We start from the raw sequence: 17,039 nt of genomic DNA, 5'->3' as shown, positions 1-17,039 counted from the left end.
GGATTAGGTAATCAGATCAATTTGTTGTTAATCTGAAGGAATTTTCTTTCCAATGAGACTTGTCAGATACATTTGTGTCCTTTGAAATCACTGTAATTGACCCAGCAGAGGTAAAATGGAGAACAGCACCTGTCTGCTCACAGAGAAGGCAATCAAGGGCAAAACAGATGGTACTAAAAGCAGAAAGTGAGGTTCCCTCTCCCTCACAGAGCTCTCCTGCTGGGGTAGAGGCAGATAGAGTCCTAGAAGCCTCCCTGGCTAGGTGACACAGGTGAAAGTGTCCCCAAGAGGTCAACTGAGGGAAGGGTCCCCATAAAACCATTTGTGCCTAACAAGTAGTGACTACCAGCAATCACACATGGAGAAGAACCAGACCAACAGAAGGACCAATGGACCAGGCTGAGCATCAGGCTGACAGTGGACACTAACTGCTGCCCACCAGAGAAGGACATTTGGGACCTTCTAGACATTTCAGGCCACCAGCTGACCCCAGAGAAGGCAGGGGAAGTGCTTAGTCAAGAATCATGAGAATTAAGACACTGGTTGTTTGAAACCAATGTGTCTTGAGGTCTTTTGTCATGGAACAACAGGTAGCTAAAACCCAGAGTTCACAGAGATCCTTTGGAGAAACCAAAAGGGTCGTGAGAGGCTGATACTGAGATGATATCTCCTGTGTGAAGATTTTGCCTCTGTTTCCAAAGATCTTCCTGGTCTCGTTCCAAGATATGTTTAGTCTCATAGCACCAAGGGCTTCATATTTGTACACCCCAAAATTCATATGATGAATTCACACCCCCACCCCCGTGATGATATCGGGAAGTAGGTGTTTGGATGGCAGTTACTGTTAGCTGAATCCTCAGCGTAGGGCCCTCACGATGGGGTCGGTGCTCTAAAAAGAAGAGGAGGCAAGATTCCTCTTTTCCCTTTCTGCCATGTGAGGGTACAACATGACGCTTTCCATCTACAACCCTTAAGAGAGCTCTCAGCAGACCCTGAGTGATGGCATCCTGAGCTCACACTTCCAGGCCTCCAGAACTGTGAGCAATGGATTTCTGTTTTTGAAAACCTCTTAATGTATGGAATTTTGTTATAGAAACTCAAACTGAGCGACACCTACAGTACAACACCCTTTGGGCCCAAGAGGGCTTACGTTCTTTGTAACAACTGGGTCTGGTTAATAGTCAAGGGGACCCAAAGAACAGAACAGGAACCCACAGAGGCACTAGGAGAGGGAATGCAGAAAACACCAACCCCCAAACTAAGGTGGCAGCTCCTCAGTCTCCTGCATCATAAGTCCTGCCAGTTGGGAGACAAAATAACCCCGACATCATAAGAAAAGCAACTCCAGAGTCAGTAGTGATGGGCACTTTCCACATCCTGCTTTGCTCCCGTCTAAGCCACTCCCTGGAGAGCTGTGCATATAGGATGAGTTTGACCAGCACTGGGAAATGAGAGTGGAAGAGCTGAAATATCTCAGCCTGGGCTTTCTTACACCCGTGTATTATAATTCAGTTTATGTATTTTAAGAGGTTAGAGTCTGCCATAGTTTGGACCTTAAATGTCCCCCAGAGACACATGTATAATCAAAGGTTTGGTCCTCAGCTTTTGGCACCATTGGGAGATAATGGATCCTTTAAAAGGCAAGGCCTATAGAACAAGCTAGTTCACTGGGCATGTGTCCTTGAAAGAGCCATTGGGACTCCATCCCCTCCCCCCCCCCCTTTTGCCTCTTTCCATGAAGTGAACAGTTCTCCTCTGCACTGTAATTACACCAGGATGTATTGTGCCACCACAGGCTCAGGGCAATTGGGTTAAGAGACCACTGACTGAAACCTCTAAAACCACGAGCCAGGATGAATCTTTCCTCATTTCCTGAGCTAATTATCTCAGGTGTTTTGTCATAATAATGGAAAGCTAATTAACACTGATTCCAAGTACAGTAAAGTAGCTAGAGACTAAGCAAGCATAGATATGATAAAAGCCTCAATTGTGGCCTTCCTCACCCAACTGGCTAGACAGAGTAACTTTATAGGAAGCAAAGATCCACATGGGTTGATGGGATTGTTGGCTGGTAATGAGAACTTCAATTCAGAACAGGAATTAAAAGATAAGGATTACAGTAGTTAGGATGGGCTAGGTCATGCTGTGGTAACAAAAAGTCTCTTTGATTCAATGGTACAGTTCACTCCTTGATCACACTATGTCTATCATAGTCATAAATCAAGCTCTGCTATCACAGTCTCAAAGGGACCACAGTCTTAAGAATCTCCATCCTGCAGTGGCTCCATGACTGCATTCGCAGGGGTAAAATGGCAATCCATATGTTAGAGGTGCTCTGTCTGGCAGTCACATTCCACTTAGCTTACATGGCACTGAGCCAAGTAAATGGCATGGCCACACATGCATTCAACAAGATAGGGCTATATTATCCCTATACAGGAAGGAAATCTAACATAGGTGAGGAATTAGGTTTACCCCAGAGCCCAGGCTGCAGGAAAGGACCAGACAAGACTCCAGACATGTGAACACCAAGGTCCAGAGCATATGCTCAAGTTCAGGACAGGTCACACCTGTGACTGTCTATGAGACAAGGGACACAGAAGACAGGCAGGAACAGGTTCATGAGGCCAATAACAAAAATAAACAATGCAATAGAACAACCACGTGCTGAACACACCTTTCCTGGAGTCAGACACATTACATATACTGTTTTATTCTCATCATAAATCATACCTACATCATTTTTATCTGCAAACATCATTTTATTCTCCCGAGAATTCTATGAGTTTAATTCTTCTACCTCTCTATTACCTTATCAGATGCAGGGTGAGGTGTCAGAAAGATTTCATCATTTGACCAGAGCCAAAATGCTGGAGAATGGCAGAGACAGGATTTCAACTCGGCTCTAGTTGTTGCCAAAGCCCATGATCTTTCTGCTGTTACCATTCTACCTTTCTCTATGCAATGCTAAAGTAGAAACAATAATTTAAGTGCAATATGCCTTTTCAAACCAGTGGCTTTGAAGACTCTACAGAAACATTCCATTTAGCACTTTCACTCTTTTTGAGTATACAATATTGGGGATGGAGAGGTGGTGGGTTATAAGCAATTACTTTCTTCCAAATTAAACCCCACTACCTATTCCTTACACAGATATCAAGATCCCAATTCAGCAGAAATCAGCATCTAAAGAGTTATTTATTGTAAATCAGGGGCAAACATCTTCACGGCTTATCAAGAGTCCAGTGAGCTTCATGACAAACATCCACAGCTAGATAGCACTGCTGAGGAGCAGCTGGGAAGGCTTCTGTCACACACAGATTACCATATTCACTGACTTCACAGCTGGGCAGAGGGATTCGCTTTGCAAGACTGTTTAAGATGCACTCAGAGCATCATTTCTCCTGAACTGCACACCCATTATGAAGACAGCGCCTCTTCTCCTTCATGTCTACTTGCACTTTTCACTTAATGTAAGCCTCTTGCCTTACAGAGTTCAAATTAAAATGCTATTTGTCATTAAGCATTAAAACATCTCCAACTGTGAGAAATCATAGTTAAATCTGGAGATCGTGGAGTGGCTTCTGGATCCCTGACGAAGGAAATGAGGCACTTAGAGAACACACACATCACTTTGGCACATGCCCCAGGCTTTCTCAGGGAACATCTCAACTGTGCATTTTCTGTCATATCACACAAGCCAAATAGTTGGAGGAAGACCTGGGATACCTCTTGAGATGCATCCTGGACTCGCAGGGAAATGCACCTTCTCCCTGAGGATCCAGAGATATTCAGTGATAAAAAGCAAATGTTCATTGAGTTCTCACTTCATTCATCGATTGTGCTCAGCATTAGGAAAACAAAGATGGGTTAGACATTATGCCCTGTCCTCAAAAACTATCAGGAGGGATTGTGGACACATAAACATGTGCCATAGGAACAACCTATCATTCCAGAGACATAGCAGACTTTTCCTTCTTCTGCAATATTTACAAGCCAAATTCATATGACCACCTTTAAATAAAATGGAGAATTTTTTGTTACATGATGCCAAATAATTAGAGCTCTATAATCAATGAATGAAGACAATTCCATTGTTGCTGTGTGGGATGTGGCCTTTAGACAATGCTACTATTTGTTTCAGAATGGCTTAATTAAAACACAGAATATACCAATTTCAGCTTGGAAGTATTGAAAGCTGAAAAGATCATCCGAACTTACAACACTAAGCAAACTGATAATTACCAACTGGTGTTGAACCATCAGAAACCTCAGACAATAGGAGAAATAAACAATCTGTTAGCTAAAAGAAGACTTGCAGTTATAGGAAAATGGTTTGTGTACCAATGATTGATTTGTGTACCTGGGTTAGAGGGCGGTGGACACTGTGTAAACCTGTATGAAGAATACAGTAATATGTTAATCAAGTGCTAAAAACAAGATGAATTATGATTAATGAATTGTGTAGGAATATAAAGCTATATGGAACCTATAGCCTCATATGCATTTTCCTTCCGTGAATTCCACCAGACACTCAAAGGGAGGATTGGAGAGAACCCCAAGAAAACTTTCCAGACTGTGTGCGTGGCTTTGATAAGTAGAACATCAGCCACTGCTGAAATTCTTCCCAGTTCCATGTCCACTAGCTCCCCTAGAAAACAAAACCCCTAATTTCTTTGGAGAGAGGCAAATAACCAAATAACCAGTGCTTTAGGGCACTGGAGGATCCTATTGAAACTTGGAGAAAGAAAGAGTCAACCAAAGCTCTCCCCCCGGGAGAGGGGCAGGAACGCATGTCGAGTGCAGGAACAAACTACACTTAGAAATTAAACATGTGATGATGATGTTCCTGCCCAACACTGAAGCTTCCTGGGAACATTCAGCCCACCATACTCACTCCCTTACCTCAGCACTGGACTAATGCCTCAGCTGAGAATAGAATATACAGTTGGGAGAGGTGCAGAAGACAGACTCCAGGCCCAGCACAAAGGAAACACTAAACCCCAGGGAAAGCAGAAATTGAAAAAAGACCTCCACCAAATTAACCTCTACCCATAACACAAAATATCACCAGAGAAATTAGATGCCTGGTAAACTCAGAGTAACCATAGCAACAAAAAACCTCAACCACAGCCCAGTTGCTGACGACATTAACCCTTTCTGCCCAGCTCTACTAAAGGCTCATCTGACATAACAAAGCCTCCTTCTAACAATTTGGCTTATATGCTCATCTCATCTCTAAATATTAAAGTATTTATCTCACTAACTACTCTTCCAGATAAGATATCTGACTTTTCAACCAAAACAGAACAAAACTATGACACACATAAAAAGACAAAAGGAAAAAAGAAAACCTTGTAAAGAGACAAAGCAATCATCACAACCAGACTTGGATATGACAAACTTGCTGGAACCATTATGCAGGGAATTTAAAAGAGCTGTGACCAGGGGACCAGAGATCCTGATGTAAAACGTGGACAGCATGCAAGGTCAGATGATAGTTTCAGCAGGGAGATGGAATTTACCAAAAAGACTCAGATGTAAATGCTAGAAATGAAAAACACTGAATGGAGATGAAGAATGACTTATGTGGTCTCCTGAGTAGACGCCATAGCCAACATCAGGAAATCCTCATGAAAACTATGGACACTAATTAATAATTATGTATTAGTAATGAGTCAAGAATTATAAAAAACATACAGTACTCATCCAAAGTGTTAATAATAGAGGAGCAAAGGAAGGGAGCAAGAGAGTGTGGAACTTGATTATTTCCATTCATTTTTTTGTAAATCTAAATCTATCATTTTTTTAAAAATCTAGGTTAAAGTAATATATTCTTCCTCTTCTTTGACACATGGAGATCCCCCTCCCTCCCACATGCATACAGGCATAAAACCATTAAGCACAGAGCAATCATTGGCTTCTATTCTAATTTGTACCTGGAATGTCCTCCAAGGGCCCAGGTATTACAGCCTTGGTCCTCAGCTTGGCACTACTGAAAGGTCATGGGAACTCTAAGAAGAGGGGCCTAGAGGGACGTTTTAGATCACTGGAGACATACCCTTGAAGGAGACCATAAGGTACAATATCTTTCTCCTTTCATTCCCACCCATGAGCTGAATTGGTTGTTCTATATGATTCATCATGTGGCCAATTTATCCATGGACTGAACCTCCAAAACTATAATCCAAAATATTTTTTTTGCTTTATAAAACCAATTATCTCAGGTATTTGTTACAGTAACAGAAAGCTGGCTAATGCAGCTTCCGTGAGACTGTCCCATACTGCTGGTCAAATGAAACACAGATTGGCAGCCACTTTGCTGGAACCGTGGTCTTGGGTTTTCCTGATTCTGAAAGATGCAAGATCAATCAATACTCCCTCAAATTCTTAGCAGCAGTGACAATGTGGCAGAAAGCACACAGCTAATTAAGAAAGCCACTCAACAAAGAAACTCTAAAGACCAAAAATAGGAGGGAAATCAGAGAATGTTTTTCACATGAATTTTTTTCCAGTAGCTCCATTTCCACACCTGCCTAAACTAAAAAGAAAGTTATTAGACGTAAAAACACTTTTCCCAGGAATAAAATTGTAGCCAAATAATTGGCTTTACAGAAGAGTAGACACATAATGAAAGAGTAAGCAGACCAAAAAGAAAGAAGAAACAAAAATTATCAGAGAGAAATTTATGATAGATTTTCTGAATGAATTTCAAGAGAAGGTTACTAATTTCAAGAAGGGCCAGATGCAGTTCTTCAAAAGAATGACTTACAGAATTTGAATTGCTTTGAGGGTAATGAATAGGAGACTTTAAGAGGCAGAAAACCTGATATATGATTTCAAATATCATCTCAAAAACTCCTCGAAGAACATAAAGACATAGGAAAAGTGACAATGAGAAAAAGCTTAATAGAATGATGACAGATAGATCTGTGGGACCCAAAACATGCAAAACTGTAATTCTAGAAGAAAATAAAGCAGAGGAAGCACATATGATAAACAAATAATAGAAGAAGATTTATTAACAGAAGAGACTGTCATATTCTAAGTTTCCACCAAGGTCCAAGAAAAAAGCAAACATTATCGATAGGTGTACACACTTTACTATTTTTAATTTATAAGGAAAAGAAAATGTAAGCTGTTGAGGAGACAAGTAAAAAGAGGAAAAAAAAGAACCAGGTGTGGCGGCACTTGCCTGTCATCCCAGCAGCTTGGGAGGCTGAAACAGGAGGATCATGAGTTCAAAGCCAGCCTCAGCAAAGGTGAGGCACTAAGCAACTCAGTGAGACCCTGTCTCTTAATAAAATACAAAATAGGGTTGGGGATGTGGTTCAGGGGTTGTGTGCTCCTGAGTTCAATCCCTGGGAGAGAGAGAGAGAGAGAGAGAGAGAGAGAGAGAGAGAGAGAGAGAAAGAAGAAGAAGAAGAAGGAGGAGGAGGAGGAGGAGGAGGAGGAGGAGGAGGAGGAGGAGGAGGAGGAGACTGAAGGAAATTAATTATCAGTAAAAAAGAAAAAAATTCATTTCAACACCAAATGTCAGTAACACTAAATCATCTTATATTCAAGTTTACAAACTGGCTTTTATAGATTAGATTCAGCTGACAAATTTATGTTGTGCAAAATTCCCAAGTTCTTTGAAAAACCGCAACTTCTGGCAAGGGGCTTACATTCTCTGTGATAACATTGGTGAAACTGGGACTGAAAAACAAAAAGGAGATATCTAGAAATTGCACTTATCACTTTCCACAATTTGATCCATAGTCAGTCCTGTTTCAAAGGATCCAAAGTTAATGCAGCTATCTATAGATGAAACTGTGTGGGGCTATTTACAATATCCTTGCTTTGGAGCCAAACTCATTTGAGCCCAAACCATGCCTTCTCTGTGTCAATCCCAGGACTTCAGACAAATTACTTTTACGTGGGGACTCTGGTTTCTTCTATAATGGCATAGGTACAGTGATCTGTTTGGTAGTCCCTGTCATGCCTCATCCAATGCACTGCTACCAGAATTTATAAAAACAGCAAAACTACTGAAATAGCCAGAAAGGTGACAACAGATTAAGAGGATATTTTCTAATTACATTTAAATTAAACTCACTTTGGAAGTTAACATGAATTTTGGGTAGACATAAACATTTTTTAACATGAATTTTGGGTAGACACAAACATTAGGAACATATCAGAGTTTGTCACCATCCAGACATTAAAAGAAGTCACTAGATAGAATACTAAATACTAATATAAGAGTTTTACTTCTCTATATGTTCATTAAATTGATAAATGTTACTTGTACTCCTTACACGCAAAGAATTAATCTTGGCTCTGTGTATTTTATGAAAAAAATGTACAGTCTTACTACTGCCTTATAAGAACTTATAAAAATGTAAACAAAAAATAAGACATATACCCCTGAATATATAGTATACCAGGATATTTATGAAATGTGCAGATGAAAAGACTGAATAAGTGGGTGGTGTAGTAATTTAGAAGATCTTTCCTCAATCTGAAGCAGTTCAGGAAGAGAAGACTTTGGTTGGATGCTGGAGAATGAATAAATAAGGCAAAAACTGACTAAAAGTTTCCTTTAACTATTTCCTCTTCTTTCTATACAAATAAATAGATGACATTTCCCAACCACTCTTTCAACACGTTGTGGTCACATGACTGAGTTCTAACCAATAACATGTAGGAAAAGTGATGGGCTCTCTCCATGCATGGCCCATAAAAGATCTTACAAACAACTCCATGTTTTTGGCCTTCTCTTTTGAAAGACCAGAATCAGTAAAGGATTATGTGGCATCTAGGAATAAAAAAGAATGACACTGGCCACCAAATACCTGCATAGGGATGGATGATTTTCCCCAAGCCCAGCCCACAGTGGACTGAGGTGAGAAATAAACTTTTTTTGTTAAGTCCCTGAGATTTAAGATTGATTGATTGATTTTTTTTTTTTTTTTGGTTGGGAAGGGAAGATGACAACCCTGAGTAAGATAATACCATTTACTAGAATAGAGCAAAAAGCAAAAGAGAAATTATTGGAGACTAGCATGTTCTATACCTGTGCTTCACAAACATTAATCTTGCCTATGAATATTTGTGGGATTTGGGTAAAATGCAGATTCTGATGCAGCAGGTCTGGAATGGGACTGAAGTTCTGCACTACCAAGCTCCCAGGAGATGCTAGTGCTGTTGATCCACAGACACATTTTGTGTGGCATGGAGCTCTAAGAAGCAAATATTACAAGAATGGTATCCTATGTCCTCAGTGAAGACATAGAAGTCAAAACCCCAAACTGCCACTTGTACTCACCCTCACAGAGTCACTCACCACACAGTGCTCTCCACACCAGCTCTCTGGGGTTATTTGTCCACACAACAAGCAGTTCTCCAGCAGACTCCCACATGCAGGTGCTTATGCAATCCTATACCAACACTGTTTGCATCTCACACTGTGACCTCTGCTTCTAACCAACAGGAAATAAATTGAGGTTCCCAGGACTCCCTCCTTGGGTTCAGTGTATTTGCCTAGAGTAGCTCACAGAACTCAGGGAAACACGTATGTTTGCTGGTTCATTTTAAAGGACAGATACAGACGAACAGCCAGATAGATGACAGGCCAAGGGAGGATCATGAGGGAAGGAAGTAGGGCTTCCACACTCTGCCCAGGAATGCCACTTTCCAGAAAACACCATGCAGAAGTTCTCCAAGTCCTGTCCTTTGGGGGGTTTATGGAGGTTTCATCACACACACACACACACACACACACACACACACACACACACAGGACTGATTGCATCATGGCCATTAGTGAGCAATTCAAGCTTCAGTCCCTGGCTCCTCCCTAGAGGTGGGGTTTAGGGCAATAGGGGATGAGAGTTCCAACCCTCTAATCCTGCCTTAGTCTTTCCAGTGACCAGCACCTACCCACAAGCTTTCTGGTGGCCGCAGCCACCAGCCATCTCATTGGCTACAAAAGGCACTCATCACTGTAGACAATGTAAGGATTTTAGCACTTATGTGCCAGGAAATAAGGATGAACACCAAGTATCTATTGTAGGATATCACAGGGCCCCTCCTCAGTAAGCCATTTTCGGGCCATGTGTGGAGACATGGCTTCATTTTAGAACTGAGCTCTATATATTTTACTTCTGTGAATGAAGATGCAAATGTCTAGAAGTTTTGTTCAGTAATGAAATAATAAGTTCATGTGCCAGATGAGCAAGTGGACTTGAATGCAGAAAGTCTTCAATTCTCAGAACCACAATAGAAATAAGGGCCATTTTTCTTGGTTGTTTATACTAACAAAATATTTAAGCAACCTCATTTTGCAGCACCCAAACCAAACAAGAACCTGAATTTAAGTGCCTAATGTAAAGGAGCAAAAGTTTTGAAATTAGTTCATCTTAATGAAAGAAAGGAATATTCAACTAGGCTTTGAAATGTTTTCCATTATAAAGCTACTTTGACAAAAGACAGGGCGAGAAACCCACATAGGACTATTAACATTCAGAGCAACAAGGAAATTAAGTTGCTTTTTACACTTAACTCTCTATTATTGCTTTTCCATTTCTACTTAATCATTACATCTTTTCCAAAATGAGTAGGGGAGAGAAAGTAAAAATAAGAAGAGACTGAGAAAGAAAATCTTTGTGCAAGTCATTTCTAGGAAACTGGGTATAAGAGCTTTAAATTTGCATTGTAATTACTTATAAAAGGAAATTTAATTCATTTGCCTCTCATAACTCATTTTTCAAATATAATTAAAATGACCCCAGGAAGGAGGTTAAAATAGCAGAATCAATTTGTACAGAGTAAATTCCAGATTTTGTCTTAAGTTCTTATGAGTTCTGGTTTGTGAGAATCAGAAAAAAATGTTCCCGTCATTATCTACTAAACAAACATGATTTAAGTATGACATGAAGTAATCTTGTTAAAAAGTCTATCTCCTGTGTGTACATGGACTCTTGCCCCTCATGGTTAGCAGAGTCTTGAGAACAGGACAAAGGTTGAGACTTTATACCTACCCATGTTCTTACCCACTTGGAATTCCTAAATTCTACAGTCATCTATTTCTGGTTTCCTGGGAAAACCTCCTTTGGAAATGTCATCTGATCAGTGATTTTCATAGTACTGATGAGTTTCACAGATCATTTTTCAGAGTTGGTATCAGTCAGGCAACCGGAACATGGATGCAGAACAAAAAAGGGAGGATGTAAGGTAACCTAATCCATTTCTTAATTTTTATCTTGGGTTTAACCTGATAAATCCATTTCCTGCAGTTAAGCATGATCAGGAGGAAGTAGGGACACATGGAATTAACAAGGTGGCAAACCTGTGATTTCTCATGAGGTCACCACAGACAATAAATAGTACCTTAAAAGTATACAGGTGGCTTCAACACTCCCTGAAAATGGTGGCACCTCAGTTCCAAAGTGCCTACAGAACCAGATAAAGTGGAGCCTGTTAGTCAGCTTTCCATCACTGTGACCAAAAATACCTGACAAGAACAACTTAGAGGAGAAAAAGTTTCTTTGGGGCATAAAGTTTCAGAGGTTCAGTCCTGGCTGACTGAGTCCATTGTTTGGGGACCAAGATGAGGCAGAACCTCATGCAGAGGGCATGATAGAGGAAAGATACTCAGCTCATGACAGCTCAGAAAGAGAGAGACTGAGAAAGACAGAAAGAGAGAGAGAGAGAGAGAGAGAGAGAGAGAGAGAGAGAGAGAACTTGAGGAACCAGGACAAGATACAATTCCCAAGGAAACATCCCCGGTGACCTACTTCTTCCAGCCATGCCCCCACCTACCTACAGTTGAAGCTCAGTAGTTCATTCACATTATTAATGCATGAAAAGAATTCATGTTCTGATGAGATTACATCTCTCATAATCATTCCACCTCTGAACATTTCTGCATTTCATTGCCTAACACATGAACTTTCAGGTGACACCTCAGCATCCAAACCGTAACAAGGAGGTTCTCTAATGCTGTATTGGCAAGACTCAAAAATATCCCCAGGACTGGGACCCTAAAGCACACTAGGTTTCTCTGAGGGTTTCTCAGTCCTGCAATTATCCATGGTTTCCAGGCGCACTTGACCTGCCTTCTCTGGTCTTTCAAGGAAAATCTCTCCAGGGGGAACTGTCAAAGAGAAAACAGGGACAGACACCATTTACCAGGTTTGCCCATAAGTCAGAGAGCTCTGCACCGTCCTGAGACTTGACAGCCTAATGAGGCAAGCCAAGACCAACAGGGGTTACCTGAATCTTGTAGATCATGGCAGAGGTTGCACTATCCTCATCCCCAGACAGTGTTTGGTCCTTAAGAGAATCCTCTCATCCAAAGTACAGCACAAATATGAAAGCTACCATAAACTGTACAGGCTGTGTAGTTAAAAGATCTTTAAAGGGTGCTGGGGCACTTGTTGTGGTTGGACTTATGCCAGGTTTTTGGAAGAAGGTTAAAGGCAGTTAGGCTTTGCTGAAGACTGGATGATATCATAAATTGGAGGTAATTCTATCATTATTCAGTATCTCAATATAGTAGTCCCCTCTTCTCCACACAGAATACATCCCAATACCACAGTGAATACCTAAAACCTCAACACACAATCCTATGTTTTTTTATACTCTGTATTTTTTCCTATACAGACCCACCTATGATAAAGTTTAGTTCAGAAATTAGGCACAATAAGCAATCAACAACAATACCATGATCAAATAGAATAACTATAATATTAAGCTATGATAAAATTTATATGGATGTTCTCCTCTCATTCATATTCTCTCCCCCATACCCTCATATCCTTCTTCTTGTGGTGATATGAGATGATACAATGCCCACATGAGGAGATGAAGTTAGATGAATGATAAAGGTTTTGTGATGAAGTGCCAGGCTTCTTTGAGTACAGTAACACTGTATATGATAATCCAAACAGCTATTAGGTAAATAATGGACAGGTAGCATATACAGTGTGGATACGCTAGATAAAGGGTAGTTCTCATCCCAGGCAGGTTGCAGCAGGATGGCATTGGATTTAAATTTAAAACATATGAGTTGCTTGCTTCTGGAATTTTTCATTTACTGTATTTTTTGGACTGTGGTTAACTATGGGTAACTAAAACCATGAAAATAGAAACAGTCCATAAGTGGCATAAGTGGAATTACTGTAATTCTAATCTAGAAAACAGGAAGAGCAAAGCAAGGCTAAATCTCTATTTGATTTCAGAAAGTAAAGCAGCATCAGTCATTTTTGTGGTCAACACAGTGTTCTTATTTTTGCCTGACTATCATGTGATTAGAGTGGTATTAGAGTTTGGATCTCGTGTCCTCTAAAGGCCATTTGGACTTGAACTTTTTGTACAGTTTTAGAACTCTTTGGTGATACTTGGAGATGAGCAAATGCATTTTGCATAATGAGGTGGACATGAGCCTTTGGGGGCCAAAAGAAGCATGTTATAGGTTAGATCTAGAATGTCCCCCAATGGCCAATATGTTGAATCCTTGGTAGTTTGTCCACGATGCTAGTAGGTGCTGGTGCAGCCTAGTAGAAGGAAGTTAGATCACTGGAGATGTGCCCTTGAAGGCCATATTGGGATCCCAGTCCCTCCCTCTCCCCCTATCTCTCTTTTCCAGCTGCCATGACGGGAACAGGTTTCCTCGACCATGCTCTTTTTCCATGATGTTCTGCCTTGCCACAGGCCCAAATGCAACAGGGACAAAAAAAACTCTGAAACCCTGAGCCAAAATAAACCTTTCTTCCTTCTAAGTGTTTCTCTTAGATAGTGTGTCACAGTGACGAAAGCTGATTAACACAACTGCCTTTATTTTGTCTTATCTATCACAGTAGCAGTGGCCTCACTGGATGTTGCTTTTCTAGGAGATTATATTCAATAGAAGTAAACCAGGACCAAGCTGCCAGGTCAGCTCTTAGCAACATCAAGGCCCAGCTGAGAGTGCCAGGCCAGTTCCTTGGCATTAAGTTAACATACAAGGAAAGATGCCTTTTCTAGAAGCTTCCATAGCACCTGAGATGGTAGCTGTGATCCATGCTTACCTCCCCTTTCACAAATAGGAGAGATTTCCCCCTGCCTATGTTACTACCAGCTAATAGCCATCTGCTGTTGGTACCCCTCAGGGATTTCCTCGGCTCACTGGAATGGTCTTGGCCAAAGCCATACCTGTTTCCTGGAGAGAATCACCCAATGACAGATTATTTGGAGTATAGAAAGACCTGCCCTCTGGCCCCAACTTGGAACAGTTGTGAAGGCTCGTCCCACGTTAGACCACAGGATCACCTGAGCTTCCCAAGGGTGATCCCACAGCGTGGCTTCTCTTTCTGCTCACTTCTGCTCCCATCCCTTTTCCTCCACAGGTGCTGGTCCCAACAGCCCTGCACCCTGATGTCCACCTCAGAGTCAGCCTCCTGACAGACCCAGGCTGTTCAGCCTCTCCTACACATCTCCATCCCTGCCTTAGTAATTCTTGGGAATAATTACCTTTGGCTGGGTGTGAACTCTCAAGGCACCTCACACAGCACCTAGTTTGTAGTAGTTCCCAATGTGTTGTGAGTGAATAGAAGCCCAGGGAAAAGCAATAAGAAAAATACCATATGAAGAAGGAAAATGGAAATAGATAGACAGGAAAAGGGGAAAGTTTGGAAAAGTCAGTGTGGTAGGCAGAATAATGCTTCCCACCCCTCCAAAATAAAAAATAAAAAAAGTCTGTGAGACCAAAAGTGTAGGAAGGAAGCCACAGCAGATACAGACTCGATTCTTCTTGAACTGTGTGCATCTAGTGCTGGTGCTACCACCTGTGGACACAGGATTCCAGCCCTTTCAGTCTTCTCCATGGATGTTCATGAGCGATTCCTCAGGAAGCTTCAGGCTTCCGTTTCATCCTGGACTGCTTCATCGCTTCCTCTTATTCAGCTTCTTGGACTGGGCAGTACCGGTTCCTCTGGCTCTCCAGCACGCAGATGGCCACCGTGGGTATCCAGCTCTTATCCGATCGGTTCTGTCCCAATGTCCATGTGCTAATCTCCAGAACTTGTGAGTATTTTAGGTCATATAGCAAAGAGGAATAAAGGTTAAAGATAGAATTGGGCTTTCTCATCAGCTGGGCTTAAGGTAGAGAGATTCTAGTAGATTGTCTGGATCAACACAACACAATCGCAAAGACTCTTAAATGTGGAAGAAAGAGGCAGAAGAAGACACAAAGAAAGAGATATGATGTTGGATACAGGACCTGAAAGATGCCTCACAGCTGGCTTTGAAATGGAGAAATGGCACCAGGAGCCAAGGAATATAGGTAACCTTAACATACCAGGCAAGACTGATTTTCTCTTAGAACCTTCAGAAAGAAATGTAGGTGGCCCTACTGTATGCAGAAAGGATTCTACCTGAATGAGACTCAAAGTGGACTTCTAATGTGTAGACCCATAATATGTGTGCTGTTTAAGCCTCCAAGTTTGTGGTAATGTGTTATGGCAGAAGTAAATATCTAATAGAGGTGGGATAAATAGCTGCAAATATTTGGAGCAATGGATGCTTTAGAATTTTTATAGGTGAGGGCTTAAGGATCTGTGGTCTGATAGAGGTGACTTCTCCATGTTTGAAAATTCATTGTTCTAACCAAGGTGGTGTTCCTTTGAGTTATCTTGAAACTGCTTTTGCACAGCACACTTCAATTTAAACCAAAAATGTATATTCATTAGTGACATGGCAGGAGATAGCAATACTGGGAGAGCTAAAATCCTTCTCCAAGCTGTACCTTAATGTTTCCAATCATTTGATCACTTGCCTAAGTGGAAGGAGGATTAGATGGATTTTGTGCTACTCTAAGAGCTCACATATAGGTGGTGCTTTGTTGTTTATAAAACATGCTCCCATCTGTGTGTCTCTGAAGGAAAGAACTGGAAAAGAAAGGTGAAGGTCATCAAGTCACAGATTTGAGCTCTGTGTAGATACACATATGATACAACGTGTAAACATTCTGAAACCTGAGAATATAGATTCTAAGTTCAGACTGATGTTTTTATACATAAAACCACCTAACAAAAAGCTTTTTCCTGAAATCCCCAACTAAAGGAGCTCTTTTGGAGAGGAGTATGTTCCACCTTGAAAGACAGGTGGACATCTAGTTGAGAAGGGTGAAGCATGGCATAATGTAAGTAATTGGACAAAAGAAGTTGACCTCTGGATGTTTCTTCCAATTTTGATATTATAGGAGCAGAAGTTTCTTTGTTTTTGTTTTTGTTTTCTAACATATAAGAAAACCCAGAAATGCTTTGCAGAGTTCCACCTGTCATGTCCCAGGAAGGGAAATAAAATATTTTTGCATTCCTAAATTGCAAAAAAGAGTACTTTTATAGGATTACAAAAAAATGGTGCCAGTTAGTTAAATAAAATGAAACTTGCTTGTAGCATTTTAATGTTTCCCCAAAGTAGTGTTGATCTTTTACTTTCACATCTAATGTAAACACCAGAAGTCAAATGGTAATAAAGCTCCCTTTAACTGGAAGTGCCAGAAAACATTTCCTTGCCATACAGTTCATTCACTGGAGTCCAGCTTTTTCTCCTTTTAAACTGGGTGCCCTCGTTATTCTTCAGTCTTACTGCAAATTATAAAATGTTTAAAATGCAATTTATAGTGTCTATAAATACAAAAGAGCATCTGGTGAACCCTGAAGGAATTGGGGAGGCAACACAATATACTGAAAATCCCAGAGTCTTTGAATTTTGACGACCTGGCTTTAAATTTCAACTTCTTAGGGGTTATGACAATGGGAAAGTCACATCACCTTCCTCGACTTCAGTTTTTTCATCTGGAAGATGGATTTAAAGTATTTTATGCCCTTCTTTCATTATCAAGCCTGGGTCATCCAAGGACAGTATGGGTATGAAAATATATGAAATGCAAACATGATTCCAAGTAACCACTTATTGAAGTCCCCACCCAGTTTAAAACACATTTCTGTGTTATTCTCCTCGATATAATGAGGCAAGACCTTCTATTTCACATTAACACCATTACCATCACT

Source organism: Marmota flaviventris, chromosome 2 (genome assembly GCF_047511675.1).
Source record: "Marmota flaviventris isolate mMarFla1 chromosome 2, mMarFla1.hap1, whole genome shotgun sequence".
Classification (NCBI taxonomy): Eukaryota; Metazoa; Chordata; class Mammalia; order Rodentia; family Sciuridae; genus Marmota; species Marmota flaviventris.
The sequence above is the reverse complement of the archived record's forward strand: the minus strand, read 5'-3'. Positions refer to the sequence as shown.